General features: G+C 38.6%; 1 long non-coding RNA gene across 1 annotated transcript in view; it reads left to right on the top strand.

Annotated features, from left to right (window-relative positions):
* The window catches only part of LOC138190758 (uncharacterized), a 34,067-nt gene extending 8,380 nt beyond the window's left edge, over positions 1-25,687 (top strand). Inside the window, exons 3-5 of the long non-coding RNA XR_011176842.1 lie at positions 21,496-21,599; positions 24,652-24,769; positions 24,831-25,687. This is a non-coding gene — a long non-coding RNA (uncharacterized lncRNA). The remainder of the gene's footprint in view (positions 1-21,495; positions 21,600-24,651; positions 24,770-24,830) is intronic.
* The last annotated feature ends 1,197 nt before the right edge of the window (positions 25,688-26,884 follow it).

The following is a 26,884-nucleotide window of genomic DNA, read 5'->3' as shown; positions in this document are numbered from 1 at the left end:
AATAAATAAACTCGCGGATCCATATTTTATTAACGTAACGTCAAGAACGTTACATTTGGTGTCAGAAGCGGGATCTTGAGTTTCTTTTTAATTAAGTCGATTCAGTGCGTGTAATAAACAATGAGCAGTAGTCGTATGACACGCTCACGTCGAAGGGAAAGTGGAGAAGAATCTTCTCTCATGGAAAATCCGAGGATTCCAGAAGAAATTTTATCACCTTCAGTGGATCCTCTTTTAACTCCTTCGACGGTCTCTCAGCTTGATCTGCTGAAGATCTTGACACAACAACAAGAAGCGGCAAGACAACAACAAGAAGCTGCTGCTCAACAACAGCAACAACTAATCCAGCTGCTTCAAGAGCAACAGGAACAACGGAGGCGAGAAGGGGAGGCTCGAGAGCGTTCAGAAACTAATCTTCAGGACCTTCTTCGGACGACTGTGGCGGCCCTTCAATCCGTTCATCAAATGAGTGGCGCTGGAGGACCTGCTTGTCAACACTGCGGTTCTAGAGTCGCTACTCCTGTTCCCTCTCCTGTTCCCTCGCCCGTTCCTGTTCCCGTTGTTCAAGAGATCCGACATCCAGGTCGAACCCAGGATGTTCGAGAATCAAGATCTGTGCCTTTTATTAGGGGAGTAGTTGAATCCCCAGTTTGTAGAAACAGAGCAAATAATGAGGTTGATTTTTCCGAGCCTCTGTCTCAGGTTCAGCCTAAATACTCTCATTTGAGTCAATTGAATAATTCGAGACTTCCTGGGGTTACTTCTCAGATTTATGAGAAACCCTTTTGTCCTTTGAAACCGCCAATTTTTGATGGAAAGATTCCATGGGCAGAGTATGAACGTCAATTTAACACTATTGCAAAGCATAATCAGTGGGACTCCGCCATGAGGGCCCACAGCCTTGCCTCTTGTCTTCGGACGCCGGCTCTGAATGTTTTAACGGCATTGTCGGAAGAAGAAATTTCCGATTATGAGAAACTTAGCTCTGCACTAAAGTTGAGATACGGAAATGACCACTTGACGAAACTGTACACGGCTCAATTACAGACGAGAAGACAAGGACGAGACGAAGACCTCGCGTCTCTTAGCCAGGATATAGAACGGCTTTCACGTGTAGCATTGCCAGATCACGAGCCGTCTCGTAATTTATTAGCGACTCAAGCCTTTTTAAACGCAATTAGTGATCCAGAAATTAAAATGGCCGTTGGAACATCGGGTCTCACTTCTCTGCGGGAGGCAACGGCCAAAGCCCTCGAGGTGGAGGCAATGAGGAAACAATATTTTGGGCTGAACAAGCTTCGTCGGATTGAGGTGTCCGAAAACACCTCAGAAAGACGAAGTTTTGAACACTCGGAGGAGCCAAAACCTCAAGATTATAGAAATAAAAATAACAATAGTAATTTTAAACTAAGAAATCGAGGTTCTTTTCAAAACCAGCAAAACAAGCGTGTAAATAAGAACGCGGTCATGACAAGTCAAACCGGCTTAACTTGTATATTTTGTAAAAAAACAGGCCACGACGCCAATCATTGTTTTCTAATTAAAAAAATTAGTGGAAAACCGATGCAAGGCTCGAATCCAAACTCTTATAATTGGCGTAAGAAAAATATAGAAATAGGGGAAGCAAATCCTCAAACGAGTTCTTCAACAGGAACTCACCCAAAAAACTAATTTCAGATGATTTGTCAGGGCGAAAATCATCGCAGATTGTTAGAAGTGAAAGCCCTCTTAGAGAACAGTTTTTAATTAGAAGTCTACGACAGTCTGGTCTTTACGCGCGTGGTACTGTTAATGGCGTCGATTGTCTATGGGTAATAGACACGGGCGCGGAAGTAACCGTAGTTCGATCGGATCTCTTTAAATCCGATGACCAGATTGTTCCCTCTTTTTCTCTGCGAACAGCCACTGGAGAGACGACCCCGGTTTTGAGACAGGCTACTGTCCAAATTAACCTTTTTGGGTGTATCGACTCTCCACATAAGGTTTTTATAGCAGATATAGAGGATGAAGGTATTTTGGGAATAGACTTTCTTACAGCTCATAACTGTGTTATCTCGACTAAGAGAAATTCACTAGCTTCAAACAATCGCGAAATAACTCTTTGTACAAATAGAAATGGAATTTACTGGACTCCTCCTAGAATTCGGGAAATAGAACTTTCAAAGGATGATTGGCAACAACATTTCCCTTCACATTTACAGAGCCTTGTTGAGAAATCTTCGATTTCGTTAAATTCAGCTCAGGTAGAATCGTTTAAATCTCTTTTGCTAGAATTTATAGATTCTTTCGCCAAAGATAGTGGTGATAAGGGCCGATGTACTTCTGTCAAGCACAAGATCGACGTCGGAGAGAGTTCACCAATTAAACAAGCTCCTCGAAGACTCGCTCTCAACGCCCGAGAAGAGGTGAAGAAGCTTGTGGAAGACATGTTAGCGAACGATGTGATTGAGCCATCGTCTAGTCCCTGGGCTTCACCAATCGTCCTTGTTAACAAAAAGGACGGATCCAAACGATTTTGTATCGATTACAGGAAGCTGAACGATATAACGAAGAAAGATTCTTACCCTCTACCCAGAATCGACGAGACCCTCGACCTGATAGCTGGTGCAACTTGGTTCAGCACCATAGATCTTCAGAGCGGATATTGGCAGGTCGAAATGGATCCTCTAGATAAAGAAAAAACAGCTTTTGTTACGGGTTTAGGAGGATTATGGCAGTTCAAGGTTATGCCGTTTGGTTTGAGTAATGCCCCGGCTACCTTTGAACGAATGATGGAGGCTGTTCTCCATGGGCTCACGGGCAAAATATGCCTCGTTTATTTAGACGATATAATCGTTTTTGGCAAGAACTTTGAAGAAGAAGTTCAAAATCTCAGACAAGTTTTCGCTAGGCTGAAGCAAGCTGGTCTGAAAATGAGCCCGAAAAAATGTCATCTGTTCCAGAAAGAAGTAGGCTTCCTCGGACATATCGTTTCAGCACAAGGTGTGAAGACCGACCCATCCAAAATAGAGAAGGTTTCTTCTTGGCCGACACCTAAGAATAAAGAACAAGTTCAAAGCTTTTTAGGCCTTTGTACGTATTACAGAAGATTTGTAAAAGGTTTCGCTAGTATAGCTAAACCTCTCCATCATTTGACCGGAATCAAGATTCCTTTTGACTGGACCCCGGAATGCGAAGAGGCTTTCAAGAAATTAAAAGGAAATCTTATTTCTTCGCCGATTTTAGCTTATCCAGAGGTCGAAATTCCTTTTATTTTAGATACGGATGCATCTCTTTCAGGAATAGGCGGGGTTCTGTCACAAATTCAGGGAGGTCAAGAGAGAGTGATAAGCTATTTCAGCAGAGTTTTGAGTAAAACCGAGAGGAATTATTGTGTCACTCGTAGAGAGCTTTTAGCTGTTGTTAAGACCGTAGTACATTTTCACCATTATTTGTACGGCAGGAGATTTTTGATACGTACAGATCATGCTTCTCTCAGGTGGCTACTTTCGTTTAAATCTCCCGAAGGTCAGGTAGCTAGATGGTTAGAAAGGCTCGGTCAGTACGATTTTGATATTCGTCATCGAGCAGGAATTCATCATGGAAACGCCGATGCTCTCTCTCGAAGACCCTGCGAGGAAATGCCAGAGTGTAAACAGTGTGCACGATTAGAGAAAAATCGTGACCCCTCTCTTATAATACGGAAGATTTCTTTCGAAAATAACCAGGAGGAATGGAGAAAATCGCAACAAGAGGACGACACTTTGAATCAAGTGAAGTCTTGGAAAGAAGCAGAAACTCGCCCAGACTGGCAGGATATATCTTTAGCCGAGCCAGATTTGAAAATTTATTGGGCTCAATGGGACTCTATCCTTTTAATTGATGGAATTTTATACCGAAAATGGGAATCTGCAGACTTGAAAGAAATCAGGTGGCAACTTTTGGTTCCCAGGACACGAGTTCCGGAGATTCTTGCTCTTTATCATGATTCTCCTGCAGGTGGACATTTCGCTTCAAATAAAACTCTGGGCAGAATTCGCAACTTCTACTTTTGGCCTCGTTGCCGGATGGACGTTGAAGATTGGTGTCGAAGATGTCGAGTCTGCACGGCAAAGAAAGGACCTCGAGCGAAGGGACAAAGCTCTCTTCAAATTTACAACGTGGGAGCTCCATTTGAAAGAATAGCAATGGATATTCTTGGACCTCTCCCGATAACCCATTCTGGAAATAAATATGCTTTGGTTATTGCTGATTATTTTACTAAGTGGCCTGAAGTGGTTCCCCTCGCTGATCAAGAAGCCTCTACTGTAGCACAGGCATTCGTTAAAGAATTTATTTGTAGACACGGAGTTCCTCTAGAACTTCATACTGATCAAGGCCGAAATTTTGAGTCAACCTTAATGAAAGAGGTTACTCAGATTTTAGGGGTTAGGAAAACTCGTACAACTCCTTTGCATCCGCAATCTGATGGCATGATAGAGCGTCTGAATCGAACTTTGCTACAATATTTGTCGTCCTTCGTAGAGCAGAATCAGAGAGACTGGGACTCCTGGATCCCTTTCTTCCTCTTATCTTACAGATCTGCGATTCATGAGACGACGAAACAGACGCCAGCCCTCATGCTTACTGGAAGAAATCTTCGACTTCCGTCAGATTTAGAGAAAGGCCCTGTTCCTGTGCAAAGACAGCATCAAACAGATTATGCCTTTTCATTACAACAACGTTTAGAAGAAATTCATCACTTTGCTAGGAATAGAATTTCTATGGCTTCAGATAAATTAAAAACTCGCTATGATATTCGAGCCAGAGATTTAAAATTTAATCCTGGAGATTCTGTCTGGCTCTTTCAACCTCGAAGACAGAAAGGACGATGTCCAAAGCTACAAAGAAATTGGGAAGGCCCTTACTTAGTGGTTAACCGGATAAATGATGTTGTTTATAGAATCCGAAGATCTCCTCATTCGCGTCAGAAAGTGGTTCACTTGGATCGTCTTGCTCCATTTGAAGAAGATCAACCTGGAACAATCTCTCCAAGACCAGGAACATCCTTCGAGGTTAGATCTTCAAACGAACACCCTTGACGACTGTGATCGATTTGACCTTCTTTACAGTCGGTCATCGATTGGGAGAAGAATTTACCTTTTGGAATTCGTTTGAGTAAAACTCGACCGCTTACGATTATTATAGAAGGAAATATCGGATGCGGAAAAACAACTTTCACCAAGAGGTTTTTAGCAGATCGCCAGGTCTGTACACTTTTAGAACCTCTTGAGGAATATCGAGATGTAGCTGGAATTAATCTTCTAGATTTGATGTATCAAAACCCAGATCGTTATTGCTATTATTTTCAGCATTTCGCTCAAATGGTTATGTTAGATAGACATCTGCAGACGACTTCATTACCTGTAAAGGTGATGGAAAGATCGATATTCAGTAGCAATTGTTTTGTAGAAGTTCGACGAAGGTTAGGTAATTTTCGCGACTTCAAATCTCATTTATTGACGAAAAATTTTGATCTTCTCATTCGCTCGTCTGAGCTCAGAGTAGATTTGATTGTTTATTTGCGAGTTTCCCCAGAAACTTCTTTTGCTCGAGTTAGTTCCCGTTCTCGTGAGGAAGGATCGAGTATTTCTTTAGAGCTAGTCAGAACTATTCATGAGGTTCATGAAGATTGGCTAGTAAAACAAACCTTTTCTTCTTTATCGGCTCCTGTTTTAGTTATCAATGCAGAAGCTACAGCCGATCAAGTTTTTAAAGATTTTTGTACTTCCTTAACATGCGGATAGTATATAGTTAACTTGTACTTGCTTTATTAAGGGATACACTTAATTAAGTAAAAGACATAAAAAAAATGATAAAATAGATTTTCTTTATTAAAAAAAAAAAAACATAAAGATTGTGAAAGGTTATGTTTTAAAAAATTCATTTTCTTGCAATCGATATTTTGCGTAGCTGGTCTCCATTTTGTATGTTCGAGGCGTGATGACGCTTAGACGAAATCGGGTTTTGGTCGGCTCGATTTTACTACGTCGAACCTAATGTTGCTTCAAGCGTTGCTCTATAAATAAGAGAGAGTGATTTTAAGATGGGTTTACTCTTTTCATTTGGATCTTTCAAATTAGAATTGAATTATTTCTTTTGATTAATAAATTTTTCAAAGAGCTTACATTTATTATCGTTGAGAAGGAGTTAGATTTCAGCGCGGCTCCAAGGACCGTTGCCGTGTCGATCAGTGTCGAGTCCTGGTCAAGTACCTTCTTCGGGCTCGTGGAGGGCTGGTCAGTAGGAATTGTCTGACACTTTGTTGACAGAGTGCCGGGCAACAGGGGAGATTGGGGAAGTTTTTTTTTGTAAAATTATTTAGAAATGAGGGAGGACGCCCCGGCCGGCGTCCGTGCCGGCCGGAGAACAACAACGATTTGATGTTTTCAATATAAGAAGTTGTTTGTTTTCAAATGATCTTTTGTTTTCCTAAAAGTTTTGTTTCCTTCTAGAAATTTCTTCTTCAGAATCGAGTTTTTTGTCGGATAGGCTTTGGTTTATTAATGTGAAAAGAGCCACGATTATTTTTCGAGGTCGATGAGCGATTGCTTGATTTTCACATTTTATTAACCTTAAGTGTCAGTTTTTGTGAGTACTTTTTCAGGTTACTTGACACAGCCTTTTCCCATCCAATCTTTCCCCGATTCCTGTGGATGTCTGGTGGTCTTATTTTGAAGAAGGACGCAGAAATGATTCAGATAAGATCGTTTCTTTTCTTTTGAATACATATTGTTACAAAGGGTGAAGTCACCCGTTTTGCCCCCTCTTCAATGATCTAGTAGTCAGCATAGATAAAAGACGTTTATAAACCTCTTATGTCTTTAAAAAGAATAAGGTTGCTGCGCCAACCGACATTATTGTAAAAACAGTCTTGTTTCAGACTTTAAACAAGAAGCACATATCTTGCATTAAAAGCATTTTTCACGATATTATATTCACGCTCTTGATTTCTTTTGATTTGATAATAAGTAAACTCGCGGATCCATATTTTATTAACGTAACGTCAAAGTACGTTACATTCGTGTCAGAAGTGGGATCTTGAGTTCTTATTAATCGAGTCAATTCAGTGCGCGAACTTTAATTATGAGTAGCAGTCGTTTGACGCGCTCTCGTCGTCGGGTAAGTGGCGGAGAAGAACATTCCATCACCGAAAATCCGCGAGTTCCCGAGACAATTTGTACACCTTCAGTGGACTCTTTACCTGTCCCTACGATGGTCTCAGTCTCACAAATCGACCTACTAAAGATTATGAGCCAACAACAAGAAGCCGCCGAAAGATATCAACGGCAGCTTCTGGATACGGCTAGTCAACAACAACAACAACTTGTCCAGTTGCTTCAAGAGCAACGAGAACAGCGCAGACTGGATAGAGAAGCTCAAGAGCGTTCCGAGACTAGTCTTCACGAACTACTCCGGACAACTGTGGCGGCTCTTCAGTCCGTTCATCAAATGAGTGGCACTGGAGGACCAGCTGTTACACCGCAGGGTTCCAGAGTTGTTACTCCGCTTCCCTCTCCCGTTCCCTCTCCTGTACCCGTTCCTACTGTTCAGGAGGTCCAACATCCAGGACGATCCCAGGATGTTCCTGAATCAAGGTCTGTGCCTTTTATTAGGGGGGTAGATGAATCTCCAATTAGTAGAACAAGAGTAAATAATGAGGTTGGTTTTTCCGAGTCTCTGACTCAGGTTCGGCCTCGATATTCTCATTTTAATCAATTAAATAATTCAAGATTTCCTGAGGTTGCTTCTCAGATTAATGAGAAACCTTTTTATCCTTTAAAACCGCCAATTTTTGATGGAAAGATTCCATGGGCAGATTATGAACGTCAGTTTAATACGATAGCTAAACATAACCAGTGGGACTCCGCCATGAGGGCCCACAGTCTTGCCTCTTGTCTTCGAACGCCGGCTTTGAATGTTTTAACGGCATTGTCTGAGGAAGAAATTTCCGATTATGAGAAACTTAGTTCTGCACTCAAATTGAGATATGGAAATGACCACTTGACGAAACTGTACACGGCTCAATTACAGACGAGAAGACAAGGACGAGACGAAGACCTCGCGTCTCTTAGTCAGGATATTGAACGGCTTTCTCGTATAGCTTTGCCAGATCACGAGCCGTCTCGTAATTTATTAGCAACACAAGCTTTCTTAAATGCAATCAATGACCCAGAAATTAAAATGGCCGTTGGAACATCGGGCCTCACTTCTCTGCGGGAGGCAACGGCCAAAGCCCTCGAGGTGGAGACAATGAGGAAACAATATTTTGGGCTGAACAAGCTTCGTCGGATTGAGGTGTCCGAAAACACCTCAGAAAGACGAAGTTTTGAACACTCGGAGGAGCCAAAACCTCAAAATTATAGAAATAAAAATAACAATAGTAATTTTAAACCAAGAAATCGAGGTTCTTTTCAAAACCAGCAAAACAAGCGTGTAAATAAGAACGCAGTTAGGACAGATCAAAATGTAGTAACGTGTTTATTTTGTCATAAAATAGGACATGATGCTAATCATTGCTTTTTACTTAAAAAGAATAGTAGAGAAATGATACAAAACTCGCATTCAGATTCCTATAATCGGCGAAGAAGAGATAAAGAGGTTGGGGAAGAAAATCCTCAATCCTCAAACTAACTCTTCTTCTGAGGCTGGTTTGAGGAACTAGTTTCAGACGTTTTTATATAAAATTATCATTGGAGTTAACCTCTTTCTTTGAATTATTTTGGTTATGCGTGACAGGCATTCCCAACCTATTTTATTGCCTGTCAGGGAAATGAAGCTCGTCGAAGGTTAGGTAATTTTCGCGACTTCGAATCTCATTTATTGATGAAAATTTTCGATCTTCTCATTCGCTCGTCTGAGCTCAGAGTAGATTTTATTGTTTATTTGCGAGTTTCCCCAGAAACTTCTTTTGCTCGAGTTAGTTCCCGTTCTCGTGAGGAAGAATCGAGTATTTCTTTAGAGCTACTCAGAACTATTCATGAGGTTCATGAAGATTGGCTAGTAAAACAAACCTTTTCTTCTTTATCGGCTCCTGTTTTAGTTATCAATGCAGAAGCTACAGCCGATCAAGTTTTTAAAGATTTTTGTACTTCCTTAACATGCGGATAGTATTGTATAGTTAACTTGTACTTGCTTTATTGGGGGTTTTGTTTCCTTCTAGAAATTTCTTCTTCAGAATCGAGTTTTGTGTCGGATAGGCTTTGGTTTATTAATGTGAAAAGAGCCACGATTATTTTTCGAGGTCGATGAGCGATTGCTTGATTTTCACATTTTATTAACCTTAAGTGTCAGTTTTTGTGAGCACTTTTTCAGGTTATTTGGCACAGCCTTTTCCTTCCAATCTTCCCCGATTCCTGAGATGACTGGTGGCCTTATTTTGAAGAAATACACGGAAATGATTCAGATAAGATCGTTTCTTTTCTTTTGAATACATATTCAATTTATTTTATTCGTGCATTTTCCCAAATTCACTTAGTGAATTTGATTAGTTATACCATCACTCACATTTGTCCTTCCAAAACTCTAGGGTGTGCTGTTTCTAAAGAAGACTAGGATCAGTCACCCATCTATTTCCCTGTTTCCTGTGTGAATTTTCAAAAAGGAATCTGCCTTTATCCTGTTTGGTCCCGGAATTGTCGGTTCCCGCTTCGATGTTTTCATCCGAACCTGTTTCGGAGGGATCCTTCATGAGGAAGATTGAATTTCTTTCCGACATCAATCTGGGCCGTTGCTGATAATTTTGAATTCATGAAGATACACAACACTTGAAAACACTTACCTTTATAAAAACAAGGCACATAAATTTTTGGAATTATTTAACGCTCAACTATCTGCTCAAGGTTTTCTGTGGTTTACCTTGAGACTGTGGGCAAATGCCAGATAGTAAAAAAGGGAGTTCTTAAATTTTTAGAGCCACAGCTCCAACTCACCTTTGAGCACTGACTACTAGACTACTTTTATAATTGTTTTATCTTTCCCGAGTCGGGACGACTCTTTTCCTCGGGGGGGAGTAGTGTTACAAAGGGTGAAATCACCCGTTTTGCCCCCTCTTTAATGATCTAGTAGTCAGCATAGATGAAAGACGTTTATAAACCTCTTATGTCTTTAAAAAGAATAAGGTTGCTGCGCCAACCAACATTACTGCAAAAACAGTCTTGTTTCAGACTTTAAACGAGAAACACATATTACGCTATTAAAAACATTTTCACAATATTTTATTCACGCTCTTGATTTCTTTGACTTAATAAGTAAACTCGCGGATCCATATTTTATTAACGTAACGTCAAGAACGTTACAATATGGTTAATCGTGTATCGCGAAGAACAACCTACATTATTGTAAAAAAAGTCTATCTCGAGACTTTAAAAGGAGAGCTTCATCACTAAATAAATCCGTTTCCTCTCCCAATTTTCCGCTTCGTAACATTGGTGTCAGAAGCGGGATTCTTCTGAATCTCGACAGAGTTTTGTGTGGATTTAAAGTGATGAGAAGTATATACTGTTACAAAGGGTGAAATCACCCGTTTTGTCCCCTTTTAAATGATCTAGTAGTCATCATAGATAAAAGACGTTTATAAACCTCTTATGTTTTTAAAAAGAATAAGGTTGCTGCGTCAACCGACATTATTGTAAAAACAGTCAGTCTCTAGACTTTAAAAAGAGAGCTTGTGTGCAAATACATCTATTTTCTTTCTAAATATTCCTTGTTCGTGAGACTTCTTTGGCTCGGCGTTCGCTTAAATCGCACAGAGAACTCTTTGATTCTCTTAGATCTTTCGTAATTTCCCCCCGTTGTAACATTGAGAAGGGAGATTCCGTTTGGTTATTTCAACCTCGTCGGCAACAAGGGCGTTGTCCCAAACTCCAAAGTAATTGGGAAGGTCCTTATTTTATTGTTGACCGGATTAACGACGTTGTTTTTAGAATTAGACGTTCCCCTCGTTCGAAATCTAAAGTCGTTCATCTGGATCGCTTAGCTCCTTATCAGTCAAGAGCATCGTTTCAGTAGCTCTCTGAAGGTTAGAAAGTTCGTTGACAGGTTAAGGTTAGTTCGATGTTGTTCGATTCGAGAAATTTTGATACATCGATTTCTTTGGCTTGAAGAGTGTTTCGGTTCTATCCTTGAATGAAGTAGTGAGCGTTTGGTCGATCCCCTCTTATTTTTCTAACCCATATGTCAGTTTCTTTGAGTTTTTATAGATTTTTCCCGACGAATCTGCCGTCTTTGGCTGTTCCCGATGTTACCTTCAGCTGTACTGTTTGTCCGGTCTTAGCCTGGGTTCTCCGGATATTCAGATAAGATCGTTCCTTTTCTTTTATTGAATGAGCTATAAATCCAATCAATCGCCAAATTTGCTTTGCGAATTGGGAATCATCCGCTTCCTCTCACTTTTGTCCTCCCAACTCTAGGGTGTGCTGTGTCCGGAGGAAACCCCGGGTCGGTTCACCTGTCCTTATCTTGGTCCCCGCAAGAACTTTGAAAGAAAATCTCTTCCTCTGGGATCCGTTCTGTCTCCTGCCCTTCGGTCTGTCTCGTGTCTTCGGCCAAGGAATCTCATGAAGAACTCACTAACTCACCCTTAACACATACCTTTATAAAACAAGGCACACAAATTTTGAAATTCAATTTAACGCTCAACTATCTGCTCAAGGTTTTCTGTGGTTTACCTTGAGACTGTGGGCAAATGCCAGATAGTAAAAAGGGAGTCTTTTAATTTTTAGAGCCACAGCTCCAACTCACCTTCGAGCACTGACTGCTAGATCACTTTTTTTGTAATTGTTTATCTTTTCCAAGGTGATTTTGGAGAATAACAGGCAGAGCGGTAGCAAAAATAATTCAGCAATGGTGAGTGGTAGCCAAAATAATTCAACGAAGGGTGTCGAAGAATTAGAAGAATCGATTGTGATTATTGATTTGGAAAATAAATCAAGAGGACGACCAACCAATATTAAGGACATAGAAGAGAGAAAAATTAGACGACGAGAACAGCAGCGAAAGTATAGGGAAGCGAACAAAAAATATCATACTGGCAAACATGTCAGCATAAGTAATGAAACAGAATTCGAGGAGAGTGAAGAAATATCAAGTCAAGGAGATAGATCGATATCAATGGAGAAGGAAAACACCAATTTTCAATCAACGAACAAAAGCTTACAATTTGATGGAAAAAAGAAAAGTAAACACAGAATGAAATTCATGTTTGTGAAGAAATATTAAGTGACAGTGATACGTCGACATCGATGGACAAGGAACTGTCTGTATTCAACTTTGTTTTGTATTCGGTCTGTATTCTTTTTGAGAATCATTACCAGTAAATTCTACATCTAGGCATAAAAAATGGGAAAATAATTACTTATATACAATCATTCGTCAAAATTCGTATGAATCCCTAAGCAAATAATTTGACACCTTTTTCACCATAAAACAAGATGACGGATTAGATCTGCTTCTGTGCGCAGCAGCAGAAGCAGCAGAGGAGGAGCTGCTGCTTGAGACGAACGACGTAGAGTGGTCCGTCTACGTGTGGTAAATGAAAATTATACAAGGAAATGTAAAGAAAATGATAAAAAATTTATCATTCCAAAGCAAAAACATCCCAAAGTGAACGATTTTTCGCTCCCTGGTTAACTTCAAACTAAATTTAAAGTGATAAATGTACAAGACAAAAATTTATTTGAAAAAAAAAAAACTAAAACAATCTGAGCAGGCCTGCATAGGGAGCCAATAGCAATGTCGGGTTGATCGGAAACAATCGATCAACAGTTGCAGACCTGTCATCAAATCAGCATTAATGAATTCACCTGTCTAATAGACAATAAGGAAATAGTGAGGCGCGTAGCACCGAGGTGGGGTTGGCGTGCGAAGCGCTCAGAGGCGGAGCACCTAGTTGAAATAAAAAAAAAAATCCAGGGAAGTCCTTATAAACGACTAATTAGCTGCCCGATTTAATTTCGCCTTTCGGAAACCTACCATATTTCGTTAGTTTTGCCGTATCTATCACCGTTCTCGAGATATTCGCGATTTTAAATTGGAATTCTGTAAATTAATAGCAGATATTGAATATATTGTTACAAAGCGTGAAATCACCCGTCTTACCCCCTTTTAATGATCTAGTAGTCATTATAGATAAAAGAAGTTTATAAACCTCTTATGTCTTTAAAAAGAATAAGGGTGCTGCGTCAACCAGCATTATTGAGAAAACAGTCTTGTTTCAGACTTCAAACCGAAAACACGTACTCTGTCATTAAAGCTTTTCCTCAACACCGTCTGCTAGGTCACCTGTAAAATTGTTTTAAATTATGCGAATCGGGTCGACTCTCTTCAAGGGGTGCGCGGGGGGGGGGGTTAGTTTTTTGCTCAACTTATTTTCTGTAATTTACTGCATTTTGTTGAATTATCGGAAAACCCATTAATTTGTTTGTAACATAAAAACGTTACAATACTTTTATTGACCGAAAAATGCGGTCATCTACGTTGACATTTCTGCGACCTATCACGAGTTGCTGAGACGCTCACTGCCTTCATGTAAACAAAATGATGATTCAGCTTGGTCCAATCAGATTTACTTAACGAAGGTCAAGTGGCATATCGCGGGCTGCGCTTCAACGATTTTGCCAATTTTGAAACACCAATATTTAGACTGCAATCACACAAACTTAATAATCGATAAGCTCAGCATTATGGAAAGCCCAATCCTATTTGGATTCAGAAGATCGTCGCGGGCTGAACAAGATTTTTGAGTTAATCATCACTGCGATTTTGACCTGGGTCACTGATAATAACACTAATCAACGATAAATACGCAAAAAATAACGATAAAAATTGAAACCTAATCATCCTAGACAACCCGGATCCGCGACTAAGCCCTTCCCAAATCTACAGCATTTCAATAAACATAATTTATGAAGTTGGACAAGTTCCTGGTAGAGAAGAATTGAGGCAAAGCTCTAGATAAATTGTTCCCGGTTAAACCTTCGCGCGCATCACGTTCCAATAGCCGTCATTATTTATACATGTGGTAGCCAAATCGGTTTTTGAAAAGTTTTTTCGGACCCTAACCGGAACCAAAATAGTTACGGTCCTTTCGGTATGAAACATGAAAATTTGTAGGGAGTTCACCCGGAAATATTAGGCGATAAGGTAGCAGTAGGCTTTGATAGGAATTCAAGACCACTAGAAGTGGCTTTAGTCATGTCGTGAGTTTTGCTTTGTCGTATTCTATGTTGATGATACTTCCATAACTTCCAAATCGCGTTGAAAGGTTGAGCTCTATTTTTAGAATAATTAATCATCTATTTGAATATTGACTCAGGTATTCAATGTTAATTGCTTACTTTCTATTTCTTTTCAATTGCGACAAGTGCATTTCGGAATCAGCTACCAGTTCTATCGGAAATCTTGTATATACTTGTTTTAATCTTTCAATTTCAAAACTAGCTCTGGTTTTGTCCTAGGCAGTTTTTAGCGCTGGCCACTGATTTCGGAACTCACCCAATAGTCCTGCGTCCGGTGACAGGCACGGCTGTTAACCATCTTGCCCGTTTCCCTCATGGAAAAAAACCATTATAAGAGAAGCTTTCAATCAAGAAGGAGATAGAGCGTCGTCACAGCTACTTATGATTTACATATATTATTATTAATTAAACCTTAAGTAATATCACTTCATTGTAGGTTAATGATTACATTCTGGACGTGTCAACTTTACCCATCGTATGATTACGTATTCGCTCTCTTAGCCACATCTAGGAAAGTCTTGGAACTTTACAACTTCCTAATTCTTTGACCTACAGCTATTCTGAGGCATGGACTTCAACCGAATGGAAGAGTGTCTTTCCCTCTACTTAACTGATGCATTAGCACACATTATAATATGCATATTACATCATAACTATACCCTTAGCGTATTTTTTTTTTTACACATTAGACTCGATTTTTTTTTTGTTTCTTTCGTCTTTAATTCTTTTTTTTATTTTTTGTTCTATTTTTTTTTTCGACTTTTTTTCCTTTTCATTCATGAATTCATTTTTTGCGACTAGCACCCGTTGATAGATGAAAGTGAGTATAAATTCACTTTTCTTATTTACTAGACACAGCATTGTATTTAAATATCAAAGTTCTTTTTTTCAGCACCCTGCCATATGCAGGAAAGTACATATTATTGAGCAAAGTAAAGATATTGGTAATAATAAACTTTAGGACCAAAGACTTAATCTAAAATTAACGAACATACTCTGGACTCCAGGTAACTTGCACGCTTTCAGCTCATTATTTTCCCCCCACACGAAGATTTACGCTCAGAGCTCCCCCCCCCCCCCCCCCCCCTTTACGTTGCGGGCTTTTTACCCTCCACCCCGCGATAATCCTTATATCCTGTACCACCGAGTTGTGCAGCATGTAAAGTAGGAGCCATGATTAATATGTCGATATTTTCTTCCATCCACATTAAAGCAGCGTGCAGTCAACGAAAGTCCAGCGCAGTTTACAGGCATAGAATACAATATCTTCTTATTGTAAGATCCCTTCGATGACTTCAAAAAAGTTTCAATAATGACGACATATACAACCTCATCCACTCCAGAATAGTATGTGTTATCATCAGTCAAATTGTCAGGATCACAATTACGCCTTAACAGAAGGGGTAGGACTGAGTTAAGGATCGATATGATGCCTATGAACAGCGTACAATATCCTTCGAAAGTTCATCCTTTTGGGCTAGGAATATACGTTGACTTCTTCTGATTCTTCGTTTGTTTCTATAAGATTTCGACAGTTGTCCAAAAACTATTTAGTACTGCGGCTTTGGTACTTTGGTACATGTGAGGAACAACGATGTAGTGTTTCAATGTGGTGATACTTCGCCTTCTTACTTTTCCGCCCAAAGCACCTGTCGAAAAAGTTCGTACAAAGTCGGTTGCTTATCCTTTCAACAAGTGAGCCATAACTGCTTCCACAATTTGTGGATTGTAACCGACATAGAAGTTGCTCAGGACGGCAGTGCAGGAGGTGACCATGCTTCCCCGGCGGCATTATTCCTGTTATGCGCATGGCATATAATCGACGTATTGCTTGACCTTCTGAATTTTCTAAGATGATTTTCGCAGTTTTCGGTCAGTGAACGATGAGTTTCTGAATATTTGAGAATTGCTCTTCGTACGCTGTTTCATCCTTGGTGTGACTTGTTCTATTGCTTCTTGTTTCCAAAATTTTTCCATCAGCTGTTTGCGTAAGCCGAAGTTTTTACTCGGTTACATACTGCAAGAGATAAATAAGCTTGCATATTAACTACCTCTTCCTCGATTAGCTATCCTAGCAGGGTTTACTGTAACGTCGGTGACTCTTATCTTGCTTAATCTCCAAATCAATTTTGCCAGAAACACAGCAGGTTGGATCAGCTCAAGCATATATCAGTGGGATTGTTTATTCTGTTTCGATTCACTCGAATCTACGGCATTTCTCCAATTTACGGTAATTTCAAGGATTTCAATGAAGTATCATAGGTTGTAAATGTTGGCTTTATTGTTTTTGACGTCAAATGATAAACATTGGTTCGTGTTCAATTGATTCCACTAATTGGTACGTTCGCTTTGGATTCTTTAGTCGCCAGGTTTGCCTATTGACCTAATCGTGAATCTAACAGCGCAGCATCACTTAAAAGCTTCCATATGCACCTCACTCGAGTATTGGCACTTTGCTCCGTTGGGTTTCACTTGAATGCTAAATGACAGACTTCTTCGTTTTCAGATTCGGAATATCGACTATTACCTCTGGATACGGCCTGTACCTACAAAATCCTCTTGGCCGAGATGTAACGGAAATTGGAGTTGTTTAGAGACCTTCGTATAATTTCCAGTACCTAGGAAATTAAGGCAAAGGTTTATTTTTTAGCTTCCTTCATTTTGTGACGTACAAGCAGTTTCAAAAAATTCTTGACAGCAATGCAAGGAATTGACCTGGGCCAAACCTGCAGGCCCACTGATTGTCATCAGAACGACTGGCTTTTCTTTCGGGTTCAAAGTTGATGCTACGACATGTTCGTAGCTGGCGTATACTCATGACCTCTGGCGTGCCACTTTGTTTGTTGATCAATTTGAGTAGCTCTTCTCTCTCTTTATGCTCGTGATGAGTATGAAGATCCAGCACTTCAGTTGTCAAGCGAATCGAGAAAGCGTCTGCGAATGATTCTAATTCGCTAAGAGTCGTTTTAATGTGCTTTACGAAGTGATGCATCATGGTATAATTGTGCTCCATTATGAGTAGAAACTTTCAGGATCTTATTTTTGTTAGGCTCATTGTATCTTCGTAGTTAATTTTCGTAGCAATCTACCAATTTCCATATAATGTTGTAGTTTGGTGCGGATGCTGAGTGCGATCGAATCATTCAACGCTATTTTCCGAGAAGCTTGCATTTTTACAAATAAGGAAGTAATCTTACAAAGGTCGCGTTGGTACACCCGGGTTGCTGAATTCATCTTTTTGATTTTAATCAACGGTCCAGGTTGGCAGCATGTGAGGCAATGCTTTTAATTTGATGATTTTCCATAATTTTCCATTACCTTCAGGTTTTTTTCAAACTCTCAATCGTCGTTTTCGCTTCTACTTCCACTTCGAAGTATCTATCTGCCACGTCTTCTGGTACTGCTGAATTTTCCTATTCTCAATGAAAATAGCGATTTAATTTATTTTTGTGCTTGTTAGTTAGGAAGTTTTAGTTTTTCTCCATAACGTTTATATCTTTGTTTGTCGAGTCTGTTGGATGTCTGTTCCCGTCGATTCATTATTTCTTTAGCATTTTAGTTTTTTCTTTTTTAGCGAAGTGTCAATGTTAAATCTTTTTTTTCTGCAAATCTCTGGCATACGATGATGCTTTTTTCCTGACCGTTAAAACTGCTAATCTTACAGTAGTAGAAAAGTTCTTGTATATAATACAAAGAAATACATTAAAAAGAAAATACCCAGATATCTCCGAAAAACTGCTATTCTTATTTTCAGTATGGTTTCACACTAATATTACCTGCCAATTACCTCCTTCAAACGTTAAATATGTTTTAGTCTAAGGTTCTAAAATACCTAGTACACAAATATTAACAACATTCTCTCTGAGATTCGAAGTAAAATTCGGATTCGTGATGACGCATGAAATGAAGATATATATTCGATGCTGCGGAACCTTGATCCAAAAATACCACATTGTGGGTTATTTACCGTAGCGCTAAATGATATATAAGTAATAAATAAGTACAGATTTAATTTATACTGAAATCGAGATTCTCGGGATGTCGAGCATTATCAGTTGCGTGCGCAACCCTCCCCGCTCCGTGCTTGGCAATGAAAGGGGGGATTTTCTGACCGTATAAACGATCGCGCTGGAGCGAGAGCTGTCTGTCTATAGAGAACTTCGGTAATAAATATATCGTGACGGTAAACGAATTTAGAGACGAACCTTCCTTGTTATATGTATATATAACCTCTTTCCTTAACCTAACCCGAACAAACAGCATTTATTTTTGCGTCGCACGGTGTCGGATCTATTACCTGTAGATATTGTGCTTTTTATAACGAGTTTATGGTGTATTCTTAAACTTACAATTAGTATTCATTATATTAGTTTGTATTTTTTAGAGTATTTCTTTAGAGGATATATTTGGCCCTTTCTCTTAAAGTAGAATATAAGGGAGACCAAGGCAAAGGGGCATAATTTTTATCCTGTTCTACCTTATCCCGAATACCCCGGTCTCCCCTGCCAAATTTGAGTCTAATTTACTAAGTTCAAAATAATGTTTCTTCCGTATTGACACAGCCTGAAAATTTCCTGGTCTAATTTTTAACACAAATCAATTTTCGAAGACTCTTACAACATTCAACAAAATTTTTAGGATATGACAAGTATCCTGTCTTGAATGTCTTGACCACTGAACCGGTTAATTCAAATCCTAGTTTTGCGATTTGGAAGAAGAATATCAGCAACACTTTTTCTGAAACAACATATTTCTAACAATACTTTTAGTATATGGATTAAACCCAAGGAAATAGGAATTGGTGCGGGATTTTATGCCAATTTAATAAAGAACAGAATCACAGGAACAATTACATGACTTAGCTGTTGCCTCAATTGTGCGTTACCGGATTGAAACTACTAGTCGTTGTCACCACCATGATGATTATCGGGACTTGTGGGGAACTCATTTTCATGGCGAAATTACCAGACGGATACTATTTTAACAAAAATACGATTTTGGGATACCTCATTACCATATCTATCTAATGGCAGGACGAGTCAAGCGAACAAAAATATCGTTTATATTTACTGCAAATTCTTCAAAGACATTTTGAATCTCCAGAGACAAGATTCACTTATGTTCCGCAGGAAACGACTGATAAGGTGACTCTAAATAGCTGCAAGTTAGTAACTTCACTTTCGAAGATTGCTCAGGATTCACCTAGATAGCGCGTTGAGGAACATAACGCGACGTATTTAAATCTCAAACCACTTTATTCTGAATTATGGTTATTGTGAATAACAATCTATTCGGGACTTTGATACTGACCACACGTTATCTGTTTTAAAAATGACCGTTAAACTAATGGACTGTCTCCAGCCCAAAAATCTTGTAACGGGGAACACGTCTACACGAATTGACGGGACATGCCAGGGTGAATGAAAGCATAATTAGTGTTATAGACACGTTCTTTATTTAACCGAGTAACTGACGTTCCATTCGACACGTTTATTATTTTACGAGCCGCTACCCAGATCGATAGGGACGGTTTAATTATGTTACAAAAGGTGAAATCACCCATTCTACTCCCTTTTCTTAAGATCTAATAGTCGGCATAGATAAAAAAAGCTTGAGAGTTCTTCTGCTTGAAATGAATAAGGCTGCTGCGTCAACTAAAAAAAACAGTCTTGTTTCTGACTTTCACCAAGAAAAATACTTGCCGATAAATAAAAGACTTTTTCATAACTTTACTTTGCCGTGCCTTTAAACTCGTTAAGTTCTTGTTATAAAAGGTGAAATCACCCGTTATACCCCTCTTGTTCTGATCTAGTGGTCACCATATTGTTACGATGGAACCTTTTCACCCTGTAGGATTAAACAAGGGAATATTACGAAAAGATGAATTACTTGGTTGCTGCGTCAACCGATATTATTGTGAAAACAGTCTTGTGCTAGACACAGATTGGAATTGACCTATTTCTCTTGAATATACCGTTTTAAAATAATTTCCTCAGGAGTTTTAACTACTCTTTATAATCGGCGAACCCTTTTACTTTAATAGTAACAGTTGTTACAATATATAAAAGACGCATAATAGCTATCACATGTTATAAAATGAATAAGGCTGCTACATCAAACCGTATTATTGTAAACACAGTCCTGTTTCAGACTTCAAACCGTAAACACGTATTGCCAATAAAAGCATTTTTCTTATTTATTTATTTACGCCTGTTTGACCAGTTCCTTCCGCTCAACGACCCTCAGTGTTTTCTCTAGTAACTCCCGAGAGAGTTGTAATACTTTATGCGATCGAAATTTTAAACAAACCTTACGTTACAGTATGTTTCAGTATAGTGACTCCTGCTGCAAATTAAGTAATAATGAGAAAAAAAAACATTAAGAAATTTTTTAATAAATATAATAATAAATAACCGAGAGAAAACAAAATGGATCTTTAATTCAGCTAACTTATTGAAAAATTCTCTATTACGATACAGATAATATCGTATAAATTCACAGGTTTCTATTGTAAAATGTACTGGCCACGTAGCAAAAAGTGGTATAAGAATCATATTGCAATTCATAATATCCTGAAATATGTAATTATTATGTGACTTTGTAGTGACAAATATTAAGCAAATTGAATTGTTACATGATGGGATTTGGATGAAGTTCATTATTTTTCGATTTACGTATTATTTGGCTTGTTATTATCATTCATTTCATACACTCAGATTTGAGATTTTTTCACCTTAATAACGTGAAAAAATTTGAATAAATATGTAGGACAAGTGTAAGGAAAAATTGACAAATCGTTTAAAAAATTATTACTTTTTAGTAATATTGCGGAGAAATTAAATTAAAAAAATTGGAAACCAAGATCAAGGGAAAGTTCAGGCTCAGGCACTGTATAAAAAAATTTATGCTGATTATTTTAGGACGGGCCACCCACAATCATGGATCTCACTTCGGTAACGCATGGCAAAGAAAGTTACATTGGGTAGTTCAAATTTACCCCAAAAATTAATAAATCAAACTTGAAAAATATGAAATGAATTTTTTTTTAAAATAATCTTCAATTTTATTAAATAACTGACGACAGATTAGACCAACATTAAGCATTATGTAATACGAGGATGTGGAACAAGCCGATAATTATGAGTATTAAAAAAGGAATAGGAGAAAGTAAATTAATATAAAATGTTCACGCAGTTTGGATATGGTGAAAAAATGACAATTCATGAACTGTTGATTTTAGCGTGAAAGAGGAATTGGAGTCAAGATGATCCGTGATGGAAATTGTCTCTTCATCTCGTTATCGATTGCCTTTTCAATACACAAGAGAGACACGGCAATGCCGGGGTAAGCAATTATACACACATAAAACGTTATTGACGAAAATTTGAAAGAATTGCATTATTGGCGGTGAGTTATATCGTAACGAAGGTGTGTTCACACCCCTTATACACCCTGGCGCGACCGATGCCGATATAATATTGATCAAATGTTTAATCATTTGTCTAATGTAGTCAGTCTGCAGACACGTATACAGGAGCACTTCGTGCCTAAATAAATCCGCTTTTCGCATATTATTCTTTTTTTGTGAGACATTTATTCTCGTGGACGCAATTCAAGATTGCCCTTTATTCTATAACATGCATGTAATAAAATCCATAAATTACTGGTTGCTGTGACAACCTAGATGATTGTAAGAATAAACAGTCAAGCTTTCCAGATTTGGAAAGTGGTACACGTATTTCAACGCATTTTGCAAAACATTACATCATTTAACGCCATAAAGTAAGATAAAATCGTGACAAGCTCAATTAAATCACATAAACGTTACGCGTATCATACGAGGAAATCTGGGCCTACATACGAGTGATGTAGAGCACACCGTACCTACTTGCATTAATTCTCAAAATGGGTTTACCCGACGGGACATTCACATGCAAAACACGTTATTTTTCCAAGGGAAACCATCCGTGAAAAGTTGAAAATCTCATAAATTTACACGAGATTGTACCTTTTTCCACACGAATAACAAATCTACATGGCTATCCATGAAATGTAGGGAATTAACTGATCATTTGTTTATTCACGTATGGTTGTTCAGGCAACAGTTATTGTTGTAAAAACAATTCAGTCTCATGACTTTGACCCGAAAAAAATTTACTTGACCCAATGACGTCAAGTACTACATGAAATACTATTGGGGAAAATCGTAAATCTAACAAGTTCACTTTGCTTTTAGGATTACATATTACGTGACGTAAATATTGCTATTCAGGTCCGTGTTAATTACTGTATAAATATGTCTGATCGTGGGATAAGTTTGGATAAGTTTGCTTTCGAAACATAGTGCTATTTCAGGCAAAACAAGTTGATTAAATTACTCTTAACTTGAAATTTCCATACCTCCAGAATCCTTAAGAATCGAAAGAAATTATCAAGAATTTTTCTCGAGTCACATGAAATCGAGTCAGGTAATTTCAGAATCATTCGGAAGCAATCAGAATCTAGAGGAAACCTCATGAAATCCCAGGGAATCAGGGGGAATCATGAGAAATCAGGGGAAGTCACATGAAATCGCCACTCGGGTTTTCATATGTTAACTGAAATCACTATATCAGTGATTTCTCAGTGATTTCATCTAATACCGAACTATTTAACCGATTTTTAAGACTTGATCATACGCTAACCGAATTCAGCTATGTGATAATGAAAATAAAAATAAAAATATACGATCCCACGGTCATCAAAAATCAATAACAAATTGTCTATAAAACGCGAATGAGCGAATGAATGTGAATTGAAAAAACTGACCTCGTGGTTTGTACACAAACCAAATTTTCGTTGCAGGAGATCGAAGATAAACGCCTACGCGTTCGGTCCTCGTTAATCAGTTTGCGTAGCGTCGCATCTCGGAAAAATGTTCCTCTCTCTGGTGTTGCGTTGTGTTCGAAGCTCGCGGAACATTTCAATCATCAGGTCGATGAGTCTGGCTGAATCATCGGGCTCTCACCGTCCTTGCCTTCCTCTCGTAATCACCACTTCATATTCGGGATCAACCAACCATAGAATTTAATTATGGCATAAATCACGAAATCAGCATTACTTCTGGCGTATTTGAAATAGGCAAGAGGAAAAATTACGAGCCAAGCCGTTTAATTTGGACACTCGTAAACACGTCTTTACTCTTAAATATCTCGTGAAGAACTGTTTTTCTTCACAACTGTTTATCACCTAGATACGTGTTCCTTTTATTTCGTTTATTGTTAGTCTTCTGTCAAGTATTTTTAATGGGCCATGTATCGCATATACTGGGAGACCGTAATTTTAGAAATCACACACCGTAATATTGTTGATTGTGGAACGCCATTTAATAAGCATTACGTTAATTAAGCTACATCGAAGGGGAGGGGCAAACTATTAACGTAGTATTATAGTTATGTCGGATTGTTTCATCGGTTCGACAAAATATGATTTCAAATGTGCAAAATAGAAATAAAATGTTTGCATCAAGAATGAATATATGGCGCATTCTCCATGAGTCCAACAAACAGAATCTTCGTAGATTAGGAAATCTATCCTTTTGGGAGGGGATTCCATTTATTTGTGGGCCATATTACTGATATCGATAGAACCTGGTTAAAAAGTTGGCTATACTAAAAAAAATTATTTTCCACTGCACTTTGCAATGCTATACGTCATATGTTATTTATTTAACTTTTTTAATAGAACGGCTATTTTTACAGCAAAATATTGAAATGTATTTTTGTGACTCGATCGGGCAAACGCGTGCCACATTTATTTTACATTGGTTTTGCAATTCGCGTTAAACTTTCTTGTTTTTTAAATTCACGTAGGTATATCGATTATTTGGATCTTGAATGGAATTCTGATGGCATACATTCGGAATCCATCTATATTTCATACTTTCATTTGTATACATACAATTCTTTTAAAACGTGTTCGTAATCTTATTTGCATTTCATGGATTACTTCGTTTTGCGTAAAAAGGGACTAATTTGTGATATGACTTGGTAAGACGGTGTTTACTGGCTCATTGAGTGAAATATCCAAGCTCGTCGCAAAGCCTCGCTTCGACGAATGAAAACTTGGACGGTGATTGGGAAAACGTAATTATTTCGGACCAAGCTTCTTTTCGAGCACGTTCTCCCATCAATCACAGCTCGACTAGCCACGCCAATAAGCTAACATAGCGAACCGTGAAACACACAAAAAACTAAAGATTTTCTTCGTAATTTCTCTACTGTTAGACCCACGCTCATTCAAATGTGTTTTCCGTATTTCTGAGGGTTTAAGTAGCCCAGAAAGGGTCTAGCAAATCGATTCTAAGACTGAACAGTTTTTGCTCAAAAAAGTAAGGCTAACCCCTTTGGATTTTCAGTGACATTTTTGAGGATTTTGGATGATTCTGGAATTCATTCTTTGATGAACTACCTACGTTGACGTAATTTTGCAAGATGAATCGATTGAGCGCAGTAAAAGTTCGCTGCGAACAACAGGTGAGGACAACCAACGAAATTTTTTAGTATTCTTTCGGCTGTTGGTTCAACGCTGTTTCAGATGTCTTCTTCGTACTTCTAACGGCCCATCCAGTCCAATAACAGCCGTACAAAACGATACCAGACGGAAAAATTTCTGGGTCCAGAAAGTGCAAAAGAAGCAAAGCCAACTTTCTCAATAGTGGATCAAAATTTACGACCAAAATACATAAAATTTGCACAGGGTTTTCAAACAGGTTAAAAAGTAAAATCGTAAATTTGTATTTTTATGTTTATTCAATAAGCCTTAATTCTAAAACAAGTGTTTGTGCGTCAGTGTGTAGTAATTTAACTAGTTACCAAATAGCACAAAAATAGAAGAGCAGAAGGAATTTGAAAGTATAATTGAACATTAAATAATAATTCTGATTATCTGGGAAAAACTAGATCTAATTTTACTTAGAAATGAAAAGTTAGATCTTATCAAAAACTACAAACGCCTAATAAACGACAAAGACCTAAGCGATAGTAAGAAATCCTTTTCCTTAATCCTTTATCCGGCGATAGTTAGCCTTGATACTAGCTCATGAGAATACGTGAACTTTATGACTTCATTATGGTGTAAAAGAACATTAGCCCAAATCTACGATGCGCTTGTCCCCTAAGTCGAGTTTCAGCAGGCAACGGACCTAGAACGCAGAAACTACGAAGATCTTGTCCCCGAAGTCGAGTTTCACCAGGTAACGGAGCTGGAGCGCGGAAACTACGAAGCGCTTGTCCTGGAAGTCGAGCTGCATCAGGAGCGCAGGATCAGGAGGTACGGAACCCGGTACTCGAAATCTGCGGAGCGCGATTCTCATCCGTCCGCTCTACTGCGTGGTTGTTTCCGGACTGTGGAATTCAGCTAGTTGATTTTCGTCTCTATAGATCGATGACGAGTATATACGTGTATAGCCGTATTGTTATAGATAATTTAGTTTGTCTCCTGGAAAATTATCAAATTTACAGTATGCATGACGTATTAATCGTAAATGGATCATATATATTAATATCGTACATGGACCGCATATACATATACACGTTTTGGTCTCTGCATTATTATGACATCTGATCTATCATTATATATCATCCACGTATACATACTTTTCCCGGGTACCTATACTTTAATTAGATCGGGCCAAGTACTGGCTTGGGCTTACCATGGCGAAGACTGTGTTACTCGGAAAGCGAATGCAGCCAGCATCATGTCGGAATCGGTAACTCTCTGATGTTCTGCAATAAGTTCTCAACTCTACCCTTGGAACATCTGAGGGAGCGCAGGCGCACGACGATTTTCGGTTGTCACACCAAAGCCCATTGGGGCAACTGTCTTTATATTCCTCAGTCAAGGTATTCTTCAGTCAACGGATAATATACGTACAGTGATTTTCAAATCTGGCTCGTCGTTGATCTCGGGCTCAAGTAAGCGACGTTACCAAATATTCGCACGCCTACAAGCAAACGCGTTCGGTGTACGTTCTCGTTGGTTTATCGTGAAATATTTCTTCAGAATTTCCGAGAACCCTCGTTTTTTTTTGTCACCTATAGAATTCTGATATTTCATACTACGTATACATCGGTTTTTGTGTAAGCCGTAACTCGTTAAAGGTAAAAAAACCTTCAACTGCATTTTTGACAATGATAGATCGGCCGTAACCCCCGTTTTATAAAAGTTCATTCTCATCGGTTTTCAACATAATTTATTTCTGTTATGTGCCCGATAACTAACCCCTAAATTTCGGACACTTAAACTACTTCACTTTGTGAACAATATACCAAATCTTAGAAACTCTCCTGAGTCAGTCGATTACCGGAAAAACCACTTTAAGCTTACTCTTAATGCGCTGCGATCAACAGATAAAAAGTTACAGCCAAAAAACAGAAGATTTCCCTTCGAACTTTTCTGCTGTTGGTTCCACGCTCTTTTCGATGCGTAAAACTGTCGGCTCCGAATATGAAGATAAGAGTTAGGCGAGTCCCTTTGCATTTTTGACGAAAATTTTCGCGATTTTGAAAAGTGCTGGAATAATATCTTTCATACACTATTCCGACGTAATTTTGCGAGAAAAATCGATTGGGCGCAATCTCAATACGCTG

The sequence above is a fragment of the Neodiprion pinetum genome, chromosome 4 (genome assembly GCF_021155775.2).
Source record: "Neodiprion pinetum isolate iyNeoPine1 chromosome 4, iyNeoPine1.2, whole genome shotgun sequence".
Classification (NCBI taxonomy): Eukaryota; Metazoa; Arthropoda; class Insecta; order Hymenoptera; family Diprionidae; genus Neodiprion; species Neodiprion pinetum.
This window is presented reverse-complemented; position numbering and strand designations above follow the sequence as displayed.